Source organism: Amblyomma mixtum, chromosome 3 (assembly GCF_055824585.1).
Source record: "Amblyomma mixtum isolate Tamu chromosome 3, ASM5582458v1, whole genome shotgun sequence".
Taxonomy (NCBI): Eukaryota; Metazoa; Arthropoda; class Arachnida; order Ixodida; family Ixodidae; genus Amblyomma; species Amblyomma mixtum.
Window position 1 is genome coordinate 288,435,251 of NC_143014.1, and position 15,684 is coordinate 288,450,934.

Consider the following 15,684-nt stretch of genomic DNA (forward strand, 5'->3'; position numbering starts at 1 on the left):
TCTGTAGCCCTGTTTGGCCCGTGCGAGGAATTAGCGAGGATGCTTCAACGCCCAGTTTACCGCGCTGCAGGAGCAAAAGAAGCAGCAGAGGCTCTTTGTGACCGCTTGTTAGGGCTGCGGTCTGACGCCTCATTTGATGTCCTGTGGCAGCAGACGAACTCAAGAGCAACAGAGTTAGGTCTAAAGGAACCGCGAGCGCCCAGAGTTTCGCAGCCGCCCAGAGGGCTCCAATTCACAGACAAGCCTGAGGAGCTTGCAGCGCTTGACGGCAAGTCATTACAGAGAAAGGAGTTTTTGCCGCTATCGATCGTATTACAACTGAGATCCGACGGCGATTTGAACAGCCTGGAATGGAGCAGCTGATTAGCCTCGAGCGCATTTTGACTGACGCTGCTGAAGGTCGAAACTTCGCTTCAAACGACCTAAATGACCTATTAGGTGCACACGCTGCAGATTTTGACATCAGCAGGCTTTCAGCGCAACTCGTGCTTCTCCCAACGCTCCTGCGTGACGAGGGTCCGGTCGCAAGTGAACGCATTTTACAAATTCTGCAGGGGAAGTCTGCAGACATGCCTAATATGATGGGCCAGGTTGTCCGGCATCTGCAGCTCGTGTTTTCTGTGCCTGCGTCAGCTGCTTCAGAACAGCGATCTTTCAGTGCTCTGAGGAGAGTAAAAACATTTCTGCGCAATCGAATGACGCAGAGGAGGCTGACACACCTTCTTCTCCTCAACGTGCACAATTAGAGAGTTGCGGACCGGCATTTGGATGCCGTTATGAAAGAGTTCGTGTCTAGAACGGCAGAACGAACAGCCACCTTTGGCCTCCTTTGAAAACCTCTCCTGCCCAACGTCCTCTTGTCATGCTGGCCTTGAAGCTCGTCAGTCTGCGATACTATAGCTTTGTACCTAGTGCCTACTTTCATGTCTAATTGCATGGATATATCAGTTCACACTTGCTTCAGTGCGAGTGCGAATTCAGAAATATTAAAGATGTTTTTTCTGAGCTTTCGAATCCGTTTACTTACTTGCGCGGTCTGCGCAGGTGTCAGTAATTATGAAATACCAACCAATTTTATAGTGTATATACAATAAGCGAGGATGCAATTATGTGAAATTGAAACGGCTACAATGAATTGAAACATTAATAATTAATAAGAAGTTTGCAGGAGTCAAGCGGATGAAGCTACAGGACCGGGCTAATGGAGGAATATAGGAGCGGCCTTTGCCCGGCAGTGGGTCCGGCTGATGATGATGATGATGAAGCAAAGACAATATTTCCCCCCCCCCACTCCCAAGAACGTTCCGGACCCTACCAGACCTTCACGCGTGTGCGACCTGTATATATTTATATTTATCATGTATATATGCAAATAGATTTATTGTCAGTGTACTCTTCCTGTCCTTTCTAATATCCCCTCCCCTCTTTCTTTTCACTTCTGCACACTACCTGCTATCGTTTATTTCCGCTGCCCCAGCTCAGGTGCTTCCAGCAGCGATAGCAGATGCCGGGGTAGAAAAAATTCTTTTTATCTTCCATATTCAATGCAATCCAAAATAAAAAAAAACACTACTACTGCTAGCGTTGGCGCAACAGCTTTTTAAAAAAGTACGGCTGCTTAGCGCTGACTCATTTGTGGTGCAGCGTACCGCGCGAGTTACAAAAATTGGTGTAGCAGCGATCAGCCCTATTTTGTCTGTGTCAGGATATTGTGGGCGGCTTGATGTTTGATTGACGCCGAAGTTATAATTATTCGGGCCAACCTGCCCACTACTGCACTCTCCGTAAATTTGGAGGGGGAGGAGCGACAAACTTCTCCACTCCGCGTGCAGAAGATGAGGATCGACTGCTGGCCGGCGATAGGGGCCACGCCTGATTAGCCGTTGACCGGAGGCATGAGGCGTGGGCAAGTTTCTTTAGCAACCCCTTTACTTGGGCAAGAACGAGAACAAACGGTTACAAAACACGGCAAGCAAAATAGCGGTTATGCACAGGCGCGACGCGAACAACAAGCACAAAATCAGAACACAAACACAAACAACTATTAACAATAAGAAGGAAAACAACAGGGCGAGAACTATACAACAAAGTTACACGATTAAAGCAATGTACAAAAGAATAGGGCGAGAACAGCGACAGAACAAAGAAAAGAGTAGAGCGAGTGGTGAGAAACGGTGGCTTAGCTGCGTAGTGGCAAGGTCCGGTCGCAGGGAGCGTCGGGCTGCGGAAGCGCGCGGGGCTCACGGGGGGTTGCGGTTACGGGCGAACTTGGGCCACGCGTCTTCGGGCCGCCGTCGCCGCACTCTTCGCGTCAGACACCCGCCTTAGCTCGCTTGCCGACCACTTGCTAGCGTTGCTGGCTGACCTAACACACGTCCGCACGCACTGAAATCTCCAAGCCAACTAACTCGCTCGCGGTTTTCCCGCCACCGCGTTCCCGTGACAAACAACAAAAAACAAACAAAAGCAAACGAATCCTCTCGGCCCCGTGCACCAACGATTTACAGATGCTGAGAAGGGGGGAGAAGAAACAGGAAGAAACTGAAGGGAACGCGAAGGAAAGCTACGGTCCTAACGAGAAGCCTTCGAAGGTCGGGAATAGGGGGTGGGGGCATTCAACCGGCCGCTTCCCGTCCGTACCTCGTGAAAGCACTCGCTTCCCGGCGGTAATCCTGAGGAGGGGGCGGCGTAGCCTTGACCCCCCAGCGTCGCGAGGGGTCAACCGCCCACACGGGGGGAGGCAAAATCATCGCCGCTGCGCCGCGACATGCCCGCATGCAACCGGCGCCGTGGCCACCTCGGTCGGAAAAGAAAAAAGAAAAATATGGCATGCGCGCACAGTCTGCTTGAATCTCGTTCGTAGTTGCCATTCTCAACAACACAACGGGCAAGCGAAAACATCGCAAGACTTCTGGCCGCGTCAAGCAGAACTGGTAGGTACTTCGAAAATGTGATGTCGACAGCGGGAGTAGAACCGTAGAACGATTACGCTGATAGTTCCGCATTCTGTATACATGAAGAGTTCGCTCCATTACATGATAAATACAGCGCACGAGACGGGTCTAATGGCGCATTCCATTGGCAGAACAGGAGCACTCAAAAGCATACCAAAAGAGCTCTTTCAAAAGTAGCTGCGTTGCAGTGGGCGAACAGGAACACGAGCAATGCGATCCAATAGTAGAACAGGAGCAGTTTGGCGACGCCGAGAGCAGTCGAGAGCAGTTGGAGATGCTTCCGCGCGAAAGGTTGATGAAGAAACTTTATTTCCGCCAGAAGAAGACCCGTGCCCCTCCGGGTTCGCACGCAGGCGTCCGGGGAGGGGCAGCGTCGCAGCTGGAAGACAAGCAACGATATAGTCGCGCAGCTTCTGCTGCCAGGCGGGTAGCGTATCGTTGTATGCTAAGGTCGGCACTTCTGAGTATGGTCTCCCATTCCTCTGCATTATTAATTCTGCCATATCCTGGGGCACTGGGGCATCTCCATAGTATGTGTTCGAGTGTAGAGGTATGCCCGCAGAACTCGCACACCTCCGCATCCTCCCTCGTGTCACCTCCTGTCCAGCTCCTCCAGAGCGGGGATGCGAAGTTTCTAGCTTGGAGTCTTCTCCAGTCATAGGCCTCAGCCGAGCTAAGCGATCTATCCGGAGGAGGATAGATCCTTTTGCTCTTTTCCTGATTGTCTGTGATGCTATTAAAGGTGTTGGTTTCCTCTTTAGTGCTGAATTCGTATGAGGTGTCCACGGCTCCCCGGGGTAAGAGGAGCGGGCGAGCCTGTGGGCGTCCTCGTTTCCAACCAGACCCAAGTGGGCTGGGGTACAGATGATTAGAATACTGTGGGCTGGGATGAAGTCTTTTAGATATTTAGCCGCCATTTCGTGGATGCGTCCCTTACTGTAATTTCTAATTACGGCTTTGCAGTCGCTTACTACATATTTGGTGCCTGGTTGAGTTAGAGCGATCGCTATTGCAACCTCCTCCGCCACAACGGGTTTTAAGTCAAGGTGTCTTACAAAGCCTAACGTTCTGCCTGTGTCTCCGACGGCTACGGAGACGGTGTCTCTTAGCGTGCCTACCGCGGCATCAGTGTAGGCCACGGTTCCCAGTGGCATCTTGCCTAGCTTAGCAGCCAGCTGTGCGACCCTGCTTTTCCTTCTGCCTGTGTCGTGGATGGGATACTTGTGTCTGGGTATGGGAGCGATAGTAAGATGCTTTCTTATTTTTCTTCCCAGATCTGCTCTAGTGTTCACTGTATTATCTACGATTACCCATTTCGCGAAAGGCGGAGTGCGAAGGAAGTCACGTGACACAAACGCGTCATATCATCTTTTTTTGGTAGTGTTTTCGTCATTTTGGCTCGACTTGTGCGCGACAGCAGTGGCGGCTCAGGACCGCCAAAGTCCTCGTGATAATCAGCGCGGTCTCCGTTAAAAGCAGAGAAGACACGAATGACTCGGCATCGGATGATCAGCATCTGCCGTTCAGTGAGCGCGAAATGGCGGCGGCGAAGCCTCATCGTTTCGCCGAACTACTTGAGACGCTGGACGACAAGAGCTGTGGCAGCGTTCCAGCCGTATCACGAACGCGTGTGGAACGCCCGCAGCGTTGCACTCGCTTCGCATTGTACTTCGGCACGTATTGGGCAAGACTCGACTGAAACAGCCAGTCAGCGAAGTTTGGGGAAAGGGGTTCGGAGAAAAAGGTTGGTTTTGATAATGCGAAAGTTACAATGTGTAACGTCTGAATAGAAGTTATTTTTGCACCAATATGCGCGGTTTTTGCTGGTCGTGGCACGGAATTTCAAACGCGTCTACTCTGACCGCCGTACCGTCCGCACATTGCAAGCGCGTTCATCGCATACGATGCTGGGAAGGTAAACAATGTGGTCACGTGATACACCTTCGACCTCCGCCTGCTCTCACAGAGCATTGCTGCGTGTGTCACTTCTTGCTTCATCGCGTCCCGTCCTACTCGCTGCATTTCTTCTGCAGTGTTTTCGCGTTTGTGCCGCTGCATGGCGCCACAAGTGCCAACATCAAAAAGCGGGAAATTAGAGAATACTCTTGACGACTGCTGCATTCGCACAGGCAATATGACTGCCGCATCTTTGAATGCCTTTTTACCCATCGAGACAATATGAAGAGCCAGTATTCAGAAGGCATGATGATGTAACGGACATATTTTTAATTCAGGTTTCTACATGCAAACTTTCTTTTCATTCTTAATTTTTCGTCGTCACCACGACGCGGAAGCTTTGTAATTAAGTACAGAAGCTTAAATACAGTCTGCACGTTTCCGTGTTTCATTCGCATTTTTCCCACCACATGCCCACTTTCGGGCTGAATATTAAGCATGTCGGTCACAAGTTTCAGCCCAATCTTCGCTGCTCATGCTTTCAAAAGCTTTGGTAAAATCTGTGAACCTCGAGCGAGTGACATAGCCACCAGTTTTCGACAGGTTAGCTAGGATGCGCAGGACCTTGAGGGAAGGAGCGAGACTTGCTCCGTTCGATTCGCCCTACACGATGTGAACCAGCCCATGGCGGTGCAGAATAAGTGCCGCCCTCCCAGTTCACCAGTGCGGGCACAGCGCGGCATTGGTGCCGAACAGAAACGAACGCCGAAGTCGTGCAAACCTCCTGCCTCTGGTGCGCGGTCGTGGTTTTCAGGGTGTCGATCGTTCGCATGTACACGTTTTTCTTCGCTTCTGTGCAGAAAAAAAAAAAAGTTGAACTGCTGCTTACTGCCAACGGTCATAGAGGCGGAGAGGGATTTTGATTTCAAGCATCTTTTCCGCCTCTCGCAAGGCACGCTTGACACTCTTGTCGGTTCCTTTCAAGTGTCGCCGTTTTTCCCTCATGCCACAGGAGGCCGTCCACAGATGTGCGCAGAGAAGAGATGCCTACTGGTTATGTGCGACCTTCGGACCCAGTGTAGCATGCATTCGCTGGCTGGACGCTTCGATGTGTCGGCGTCGTCCGTGCATAGCTGCATTGAGCGAGTCCGTCGTCTGCTGCCATGATGCAGTCTGCTGCTGCACGGAATCGGCACTGCAGTCGCGGAAGGGCACCGTTTCGCTGAGCTGGGCACCAGAAGCTTGGAAGACCGCTAACATCATCTTAATTCATAGGAAAGGAGACACCAAGGACTTGAAAAATTACAGACCGATCAGGTATTCGCTAATAGTCATTACAACCTTGGACTTCAACCAACCACTTTGTCATCCAGGCTTTCGTAAAGGGTACGCGACAATAAGCCGTATTCACACTATCAATAAAGTGATAAGAGAAATGCGTAGAGTATAACCAACCCCTATATATGGCATTTATATATTACGAGAAAGCATTTGACTCAGTAGAAACTTCAGCAGTCTTGCAGGCATTGCGGGATCAGGGGGCAGAAGAGCCTTATGTAAAAATATTGGATGATATCTATAGCGGGTGCACAGCTACTATAGTCCTCCATAAAGTTCGCAGTAAAATTCCAATAGGAGACACGATCTCGCCAATGCAATTCACCGCTTGTTTACAGGAGGTATTCATAGGCCAGGATTGGGAAAAGCTGGGATAAACGCTCATGGAGAATACTCAAGTAATCTGCGAATCGCTGATGATATTACCTTGCTAAGTCACTCAGGACATGAACTGCAAAACATGATCAATGAGTTAAGGCAGGGAGATTAGTACTGTGGGTCTATAATTTAATACGCAGAAAACCAAAAAATGATCAAAGGTCTCGGATGGAAATAGCAGTTGGTAGCGAGGTGCTGAAAGCGGCGAGGGAATACTACTACTTAGGGCACGTAGTGAGCGCTGATCCGGATCCCGAGAGCCAAATAACTAGAAGAATAAGAATAGGGTGGAGCGCATTTAGCAGGTTCTCTCAGATCATGAGTGGCAGTTTACCAATATCCCTCCAGAGAAAAGTATACAACAGCTTTGTCTTACCGGTGCTCACCTATGGGCAGAAACGTGGACGCTAACGTAAAGGGTTCAACTTAAAGGGCAACTCCGGCGATTTTTAAGCCATTTTAAGTTAATAGCTGATTTGTGTTCCTAAGAACCTCCTGTAATGTGTACCGGACAAGGTTTTCAAAAGTGACCATAAAATAATTTTTAAACAGCAAAAAACGCACAACTCGAAACCGAAACCGCAAAACCGAAACCGGGGGGGTGCCTTCGTGTGGTATTGACTGGGACGTCACTGACGGGTTCGCCGCGCTGCGAAGTCCGCGAAGATATCGCAACTACACTGAGCCGCGCTGTCGACATGACTGAAAACGCGGAGAACAGCTTTCCTGAGACCAGCGAGTCTTTAGAAGACGGCTCATTCGACGATTTTGGACTGGACGCATCGCCTTTCAGGTATGATCCACCGCCGCGCGAGCCCACCGAGTCACACCACAGGCCGCGTCACCTGCAGCATGGATACGGTCTGAACTCGGAGAAGTAATTACTTGACTCATTTCTCGTGATGCATTTGTGACACAGTCGTCAGAACAAAAGTTAATGTGATGCTCCCGCTGACAGCAGTTCGTGTTGCGAGTGCCGGCCGACCCAGCCTGATGAAAGAATCTGCTGCCCGAACGTTGCCGCGGTGCGCAACGTCCTTACAGGGACATGCACCACCAACAGTCCTCTGTTTGCGAAGCTTTGTCTCGACGGCGAACTTTTGGAAGTGAGTTCACGCCATAATCCAATTGACAAACCGCTTCCTCTTGACGGCCGCGCTTAATTCGTTCAGCTGGCCGCTGCGATGGGCGGTTGTACTCGAATAACGTTGGCACAGAATATGCCTTCAAGCGTCGGTTGAACGAAACCTTAGCGAGTCCAGAGCTCTCTCTGAAGTACACGCTGTCTTCATAGCAATCTGGCGCGAAATGTTCCGATGCTTCCTCGGAGACCAGTTGACACGGCGGACAGCTCTCACCCACTTGTCGCGAAGGTTCTTACTGCTAGGAAACCTATGGTAGATCACGCCCGTTGTCACAGATGAAGAATTTGTGCACCCCACAGCACAACAGAAGTTGCCGTGACCCATCACTCTGGTGTACACATCACATCAGACACGTTGAGATGGCGCGAAATTGCACAGGCGGTCGAAATAATTCTGGAGACGTCCACTACGGCACCTCTTTCTTCCTTTCTTCTTTCACTCCTTCTTACGTCGCGGTTGGGGTGTCCGTTACTGCGCCATTTACTTTCCTCAAAACCAATTTTCAGTTTTCCCCTGCACTGCCAACGCCAGCGCGCGCCCGACCGGCTTGACACGCCGACTCGCCAGTGACGTCACAGTACAGGGTGGCCTGTAGAAGTTGCTCGATCAAAGGGTGCCTCTCGCGTCGAGGAGCGCTTGTCTTCAAAATTCGCTTGCGGAAAAACAACGCCGCTTTCAGGTGCGAAGTTTTACATGAGACATCAGACTACCATATAGAATGCAGACTTAAAATTTCATTTCGATCGGTGAACATTGAAAAATCGCCGGAGTTGCCCTTTAAGGACAGCGCTGCGAGCTATGGAAAGAAAAATTATAGTTTTAGCGTTAAGAGATAGGAAGAGGGCAGGTGAGGGGGGGTCAGAGACAAAACTCGGTTCGGTGACATTCTTGTTGAAATCAAGAGGAAGGAATGGGCTTAGGCAGGACATGTAATGCGAAGGCAAGATAACCGATGGTCCTTAACTTCGACTGCACCACTTTGTGAAAATGCCGCGATTATTTAGATCAGCTGAGGGAAGTTCGAACAAAAAACGCATGCCATCAGCGATTATATCTATTACCGATAGCCAGATGTTCATATACGCAAGAGCTGTTTAATCTGATACGCATGCGTTTTTTTCCTACATAACGAACACTTTTTTTTGTTGCCCAGTTCACCTGAACTTCGCAGGCAGAAAATAAACCTCGAGAATGACAAGTCGCGCATTTTATCCCGTCTTTTCTTCAGAAACTAGCAGAAATCTTCAAAGCTGCTAAATACTATTGCGCGACTTGAATCTCCACTAATCCATATTGATGACCTCAGTATGCGGTTTCTGCAAATATGTAAAAGTGACCTAGCCTACGCAGTTTAGAAATGGAACCTTCGATAGTTCTTTTACCGGCAAACATTAAAATACAAGGCAGGGGACAAGGGCTGGATTTAGGGAAGAGGGGGCGGCCCAATTCGGGTTATGTACACCCGGCGGCAAAATAAGTCGGGGCACGCGAGAGGCGACCATGGAGAATCAGATAAAACTGCATCGCCGCGCCGTCTGACGTTGCGCTTCGAGACATCGCATTGCGCGTGCGCGTCCTTTCATGCTTGCAGCCGTGTCTTTTTTCTCGCTTGCGCCGCACAAGCTGATTACCTGCGGCGTTTAGCAGTAGGGGCCGCTTTCTCTATTTGCTACGTCGGCGCGCAGTTCTGGGTTGGGGGTAGGAGGGGGTGCACGGCGAGGGTGTAGCGTGCGCTGCTCGCTTTACCCTGGCCGGACAGATAACACACAGTTGCAAGATTTCTGTTTTTTTGATCAAGCTATCACTCATCGCTGCTGGCACGGGTCCTTCTGTCTTTTTTCGTTATCTGTCCAGCGACGGCAAAGCGAGCAGCGCACGCTACACCCTCGCCGTGCACCCCCTCCTACCCCCTACCCAGAACTGCGCGCCTGACGTAGCAAATAGAGAAAGTGGCCCCTACTGCCAAACGCCGCAAGTAATCAGCTAGTACGGCGCAAGGGAGAAAAAAGACACGGCTGCAAGCATGAAAGGACGCGCACGCGCACTACGATGTCTCGACACCAGAAGCGCAACGTCAGACGGCGCGGCGATGCAGTTTTATCTGATTCTGGCCGCCTCTCGCGTGCCCCGACTTATTTTGCCGCCGGGTGTACGTATTTATTGGACATTTTTTCGCAAAAAAAATTAAAATGGGGTTGACCGTATAGTTTTCTGATGTAAAATTTCTCGCCTGGAGTGGTAGGGGAGGAACCGGGGCAGAAAACAAACAGTGTGGATGTAACATACCGCCGGAGCAAGCAGGAGAGGAAAATAGGTTGCGGCTCAGTGACGAGACATTAACAGCATGTCCAACATGAAGTCGAATCACATCGTCAATGATAAGTAACTGAGGGCCACCTCTTTCAAGGCACTGGAGCTATGCACTGCAACGGACCCGGGCCAACGCGAAAACCCGTGCTCCGGAAGCGCACATTTCCGAGCCATGCAGACCAAGAGCCTTCGCCCGACACCCACAGGCAGGGCAGCGCAGGTCCACCTATTGCAATGGTCTATGATATGAATAATATTTTATGTCATCACATCTGTAACATCGAAAAATGTAGTCTTTCAATAAACTTTTGCGACTCTTGGCTTATAATTCATGGTACGTACGGAGTGAACCTACATAGTAAGCTACTCTGATGCATCTGTGCAATTTTACACCGAGCTATAGTTTCCTATTTTGCCCCGCCGCGGTATCTCAGTGGTTACGGCGCTCGGCTGCTGACCCGAAAGAACCCGGCCGCGGCGGCTGAATTTCGATGAAGGCGAAATTCGAGAGACCCGTGTACTGTGCGATGTCAGCGCACGCTAAAGAACCCCAGGTGGTCGAAATTTCCGGAGCTCTTCACTACGGCGTCCCTCATAGCCCGAGTCGCTTCGGGACGTTAAACCCCAATAAACCAAACCAAACCAAACCAGTTTTCTATTTCGATAATATTCAACGTATAAGCGAACGTTCTGGATAGCCGCGCAATTAATCGGAATACAGCCCTTGCGCAGGGTCGTATCACCAGCGATTAGCTTTGCTGCCGGAGAACTCCCAAAGGTTTCCGATAGTTAAGGTGGTATTCTTACGATTAGCACGCAGAGAAGTGAGTGGGCACCATATTGCTCCCTGCAGCCCAGGACGTGCATGAACTGGCGCTAACATCAACTTTGAGCCCCCTTATTAAGGCGAAAGCCTTTAATGTCTCATCGTTGTAAGCAGCAGTTGTTGACAGAAATGTCACGCTTTTCAGTTGGCCGAAACGGTCGTGACGTCACAGTGCGCCAATTTCAAACGGGGCCAATTGTACTTTGGCTAGTAACCATGCAACCAATTGAAGGGATCGTATAGTGATGCTCCAAGTGGGACTGAGCTTAGTTAATTGCTTAATTACCCAATTAGCCTAATTAACTTTTCTAGTCAGGCCATATAAATAAATAAAACCGAGTAAGAAATTGGTCGAGCTCGGGAATCGAACCCCGGTCTTCGGAGTGCGAGACGAGCATGCTATCTACTCCGCCATGCAAGCTCAATGGTTTGGAATGAACAAAGGCGCGTCTAGTGAATACGGTGTCTTCGCTCACTGCCATCCTCCTCCCTTCCCTTCCGGCGAGGTGTAGGTGTCAACCGAGATATGAGAGACAGACACATTTCCTTTCCTCTAAAACCAATTTACCGACGAGCGAAATAGGCGATGGGGTTCTATGGACTCCATGCCAGCGTTGCAAGACGCTGTCGCGTTCCACTTTTAGAGGCGAAGCTTAACATCTTAACCACACATCAGTGACCGCACTTTAGGTTAAAGAAGTGCACCCCCCCCCCCCCCCTGAATGTTGACGGGTGTCCACCGAGATATGTGAGACAGTTACTGCCTCATTTCCTTTCCTCAAATACAATTTTCATTTTCCTCATTACCGGCCATCTTTACCCTTAGCAAAAACTAATGCGTTTGGAATATACGGTGGGCTATTTAAATTGTATTTTAAACATATTTTGTATTCATGAATGCACTAAAAATATGTAGGAAATACGTTCCTGAAATTTCATGCTTGGTATTCGAAATATATTTTTAAAATGTGCCAAAAATACCTCACTTAAAGCATACTTCGAGCACTTTTCAAATACGTGAAAAAATATGTATGCAGTTTTAGCATCTTGTCAGTGTATTAAAAGTGTATTTTCGGAAATATGAAATTAATTCATCGAAAGTATACTTCAATTCTAGAAAACGGGCAGCCCTTGTAAACGTATATGTACGCAGTTTTAGCATCTTGTCAATGTATTAAAGGTGAACTTTCGTAAATATGAAATTAATTCATCGGAAATATACTTCAATTCTAACAAGCGGGCAGTCCTTTTCCACACTTCTAGCTGCCGTTGAACAGTCGAGTGCTCGAAATCGCGTTTCGGGAAATGGCATTTGCGTGTCGTCAATGTATTTGAAGTGTACTTCTGTAAATACGCAATTAATTCGTCCAAAGAACACTGAAATTCTAGCAAATTGGCAGTCCGCATTAGCATGTTTGCAGCGCACTACAAGCTGTCGTTGAACAATCTAATGCTGGAGAACAAATAGTACACGGTTATTTATCAACAGGAGTCTGATATTACAAGGTCACGTGATTGAATGGGAACGGCAGATACCTACACACAGCATACCAAGACGACAGTGACACAGCAAACAACAAATCCTTCGACAAGCGCTATATTTGGCTTGCCGTATATATACCCAGCGAAAGCGACGCACTATTTTGCACGATGAGGCCTTTTTTTGCGCAAATACTGTGGGCTGCCAAATTATCGCAGAAGTACCCTACTGGTCGCGTTCAAATCTGGGGTTAATTGAGAACGGAATTGCTAGTTGAAACTTGCGTCAGGCACAGGTCAGGAGTCGAACTGTCAACCAACAGATACATGGGCGTGTAAGGGAGCCGGTCTGCCCTGCCAGACGGGGTCCTTTCCGCAGGCTTATTCGGACCCAGAAGTACCCAAGGCGCTTTTGCTGGTATAATGCTATCACGTTCTCACACGGAATGTTCGAATGACATTGAGTGGAATGGCATTCGAGAATAGCAATGACATTCGGACTCGACGGACTGCCGCGGTGCTGCACGACACTTTCGAAACGCATTCGAAAGCCTCAGCTCGTTTTTAGTGTACAGCGACGACGACGACGGCGGTCACACTAGTCCGACAACGACAGTATATATCACGCTCAACAACAGCATGTGATTATAGTGAACTATCTAGTTTGCTATAATATGATTTTAGAGGGACACGTTTTTCAGGCCAACGACACCGACGAATCCGGTCGGCGGACGGTCAGCCTTGTCGGCGGCTGAGCGAGAGCACGGTGATGAGGCGGCGGTGTGTATATGCTCGCGCTTCTAAATGAGCGAAACGAACGGCTATATTTCACGTGTGCACACCTGAACACTCACCAGCGATAAGCGCTTGCCAAATCAATTTCAGTCGATGACGGCTCTGTTCCCTTCCGCGACGACTAGGCCCAGTGAGTCCGCAGGGTTGGATCTGTGATTTCGGCGGTTGTGAAGAGTGAATCACAAGCTTTAGCGAATGCAAATGGTCACCAGGTGTAGTTTCGGCAACAGTGACCTGATATCAACTATTGCTTACATCGCAGGGCACGCGTACGATGAACGGGAATCGCCGGTGTGACCCAAACTGCCGAGCCGTGCTTTACGGCCAGCAGCAGTCGTCGCCGTCGCTAGCTTGTGGATAACAAGTTAGGCCGTTTCAGTTAAAGCGAACAGTCGCCAGACATACTTCTGGATAAAGTAGTTTAAAAAAAAGTACTGGTCACGTCGGAGAAAGCCGGGACAAGAAGCGAGAAGCGCCAGTCCTGCGCGATGCCAACAACCCGGCTTTCTCAGGCGTGCGATCGCATCATCGCTTCCCACACATTGTCGCACTGCGTAAACAAGCACGAGTACAACCAGTAAAAAAGAAAACAGATTGTTTAATAGAACGAAAGCGCAGATTGCGTTTTATGTTATGTAAACAAGCGATGTAAACAACAGTATGAGTGCAGTCGTCCTCATCGGCGCACTCCCGGGGAAATTTCATGCTGACGCGGTTAATATTCATTGGTGTAATATTATCTTCAAGCACTCCCTTAGACAGAACTCGTGTAGCATCGTTAGATGACATTCGGTTGGAAGGCATTCGAAGCGGCCGTGTAGCAGGGGTATAAGTGGTGATCACCTTCCTGCTAGAAGTTACCATAAACGAGAGGATGACAAGAAAGGGAAAGTTTTCACTCTTCGCTGAAACGTCATTTCGAGCCCCAGATTGTTCCACGGTAGCTTGAAGTGTAATGCAAATATGTTTACGCGGACAACCCATTTGTTAGAATAAATATACTTCAGACGGATTAATTGCGTATTTACGAAAGTACACTTTAAATAGATGGCCAGCACCAAAATGCGATGTCCCGAAACTCGATTTTGAGCATTAGATTGTTCAACGACAGCTTGTAGTGCGCTGCAAACATGCTAATGCGGACTGCCAATTTGCTAGAATTTCAGTGTTCTTTGGACGAATTAATTGCGTATTTACAGAAGTACACTTCAAATACATTGACGACACGCAAATGCCATTTCCCGAAACGCGATTTCGAGCACTCGACTGTTCAACGGCAGCTAGAAGTGTGGAAAAGGACTGCCCGCTTGTTAGAATTGAAGTATATTTCCGATGAATTAATTTCATATTTACGAAAGTTCACTTTTAATACATTGACAAGATGCTAAAACTGCGTACATATACGTTTACAAGGGCTGCCCGTTTTCTAGAATTGAAGTATACTTTCGATGAATCAATTTCATATTTCCGAAAATACACTTTTAATACACTGACAAGATGCTAAAACTGCATACATATTTTTTCACGTATTTGAAAAGTGCTCGAAGTATGCTTTAAGTGAGGTATTTTTGGCACATTTTAAAAATATATTTCGAATACCAAGCATGAAATTTCAGGAACGTATTTCCTACATATTTTTAGTGCATTCATGAATACAAAATATGTTTAAAATACAATTTAAATAGCCCACCGTATATTCCAAACGCATTAGTTTTTGCTAAGGGAAGTTCTGAAGTATTCCAGGGAATAAATCAATTTCAGCCAGGAAATTCTCTCGGCTGCCGGCAGAATAGATAATGTGATACTTCTTTATCCGTAAGGCATGTCAGTAAATCAGCATCGGCGTAACGAAGCAATTAAATGTTTGCGGTTGTACTTTGTTTTCTAAGATAAAGCCGGAGTTAAAAAATTCGTATGCGCCATGTTTGTGAAATTTAAAAAACGAAGTAAATTTTTAAAACTTACATGAACAACTGGACGTACTCTGCAATAATTATATATTCCCACTCCGCCTGTGTGAACGCATACTTCCGCCAACCGAAGTTGGCAGAGACAGCAGTAAGCCTAAGCGCTAGAGACTCCTCATCTTCCTGGCAAACTTTTTGCGCTCCCATCTATTTCTGTTAAAGAAAACCTTGAAGCAGATATGAGATTCGTAGTTATGACGTAATTATATAAAGGTACTAAGTAAACTGTAAAGGTCCTCCGCCCGTGCTTTGCGTGATATTACCAGAAAACACCTTCAGAAACGGATTCAGAGCTTCCCCACCAATAAACAATAACAACCATCAGCGCTTACCTTTGGCACTTCGGTGAAAAAATCTGTTATTTCCAGCGGTGCGCCTCGGCGCTTCGTGGCCGCCGAACCGTGGCTTTTCCCTTCGTTGTCCATAGTCGTGGTCCGAGATGCAAGGCGGGTTTCCCCGCAGGAATGAAGACGGTGATGCAAGATGGCGTTGGGTCGGGAGGAAAGAAAGCCTGAGTGTATCTACAACGATGGCGCCATCGCCTTCTCGGTCGTTTGTTCCCCATCGGCGCGATTAGCCCGCCACAGTCACAAGTT

The 15,684-nt window shown here is 48.5% G+C and overlaps 1 pseudogene; it reads left to right on the forward strand.

Annotated features, from left to right (window-relative positions):
• Window positions 1–350: 350 nt before the first annotated feature.
• Window positions 351–833, forward strand: LOC149355105 (uncharacterized; annotated as a pseudogene).
• The last annotated feature ends 14,851 nt before the right edge of the window (window positions 834–15,684 follow it).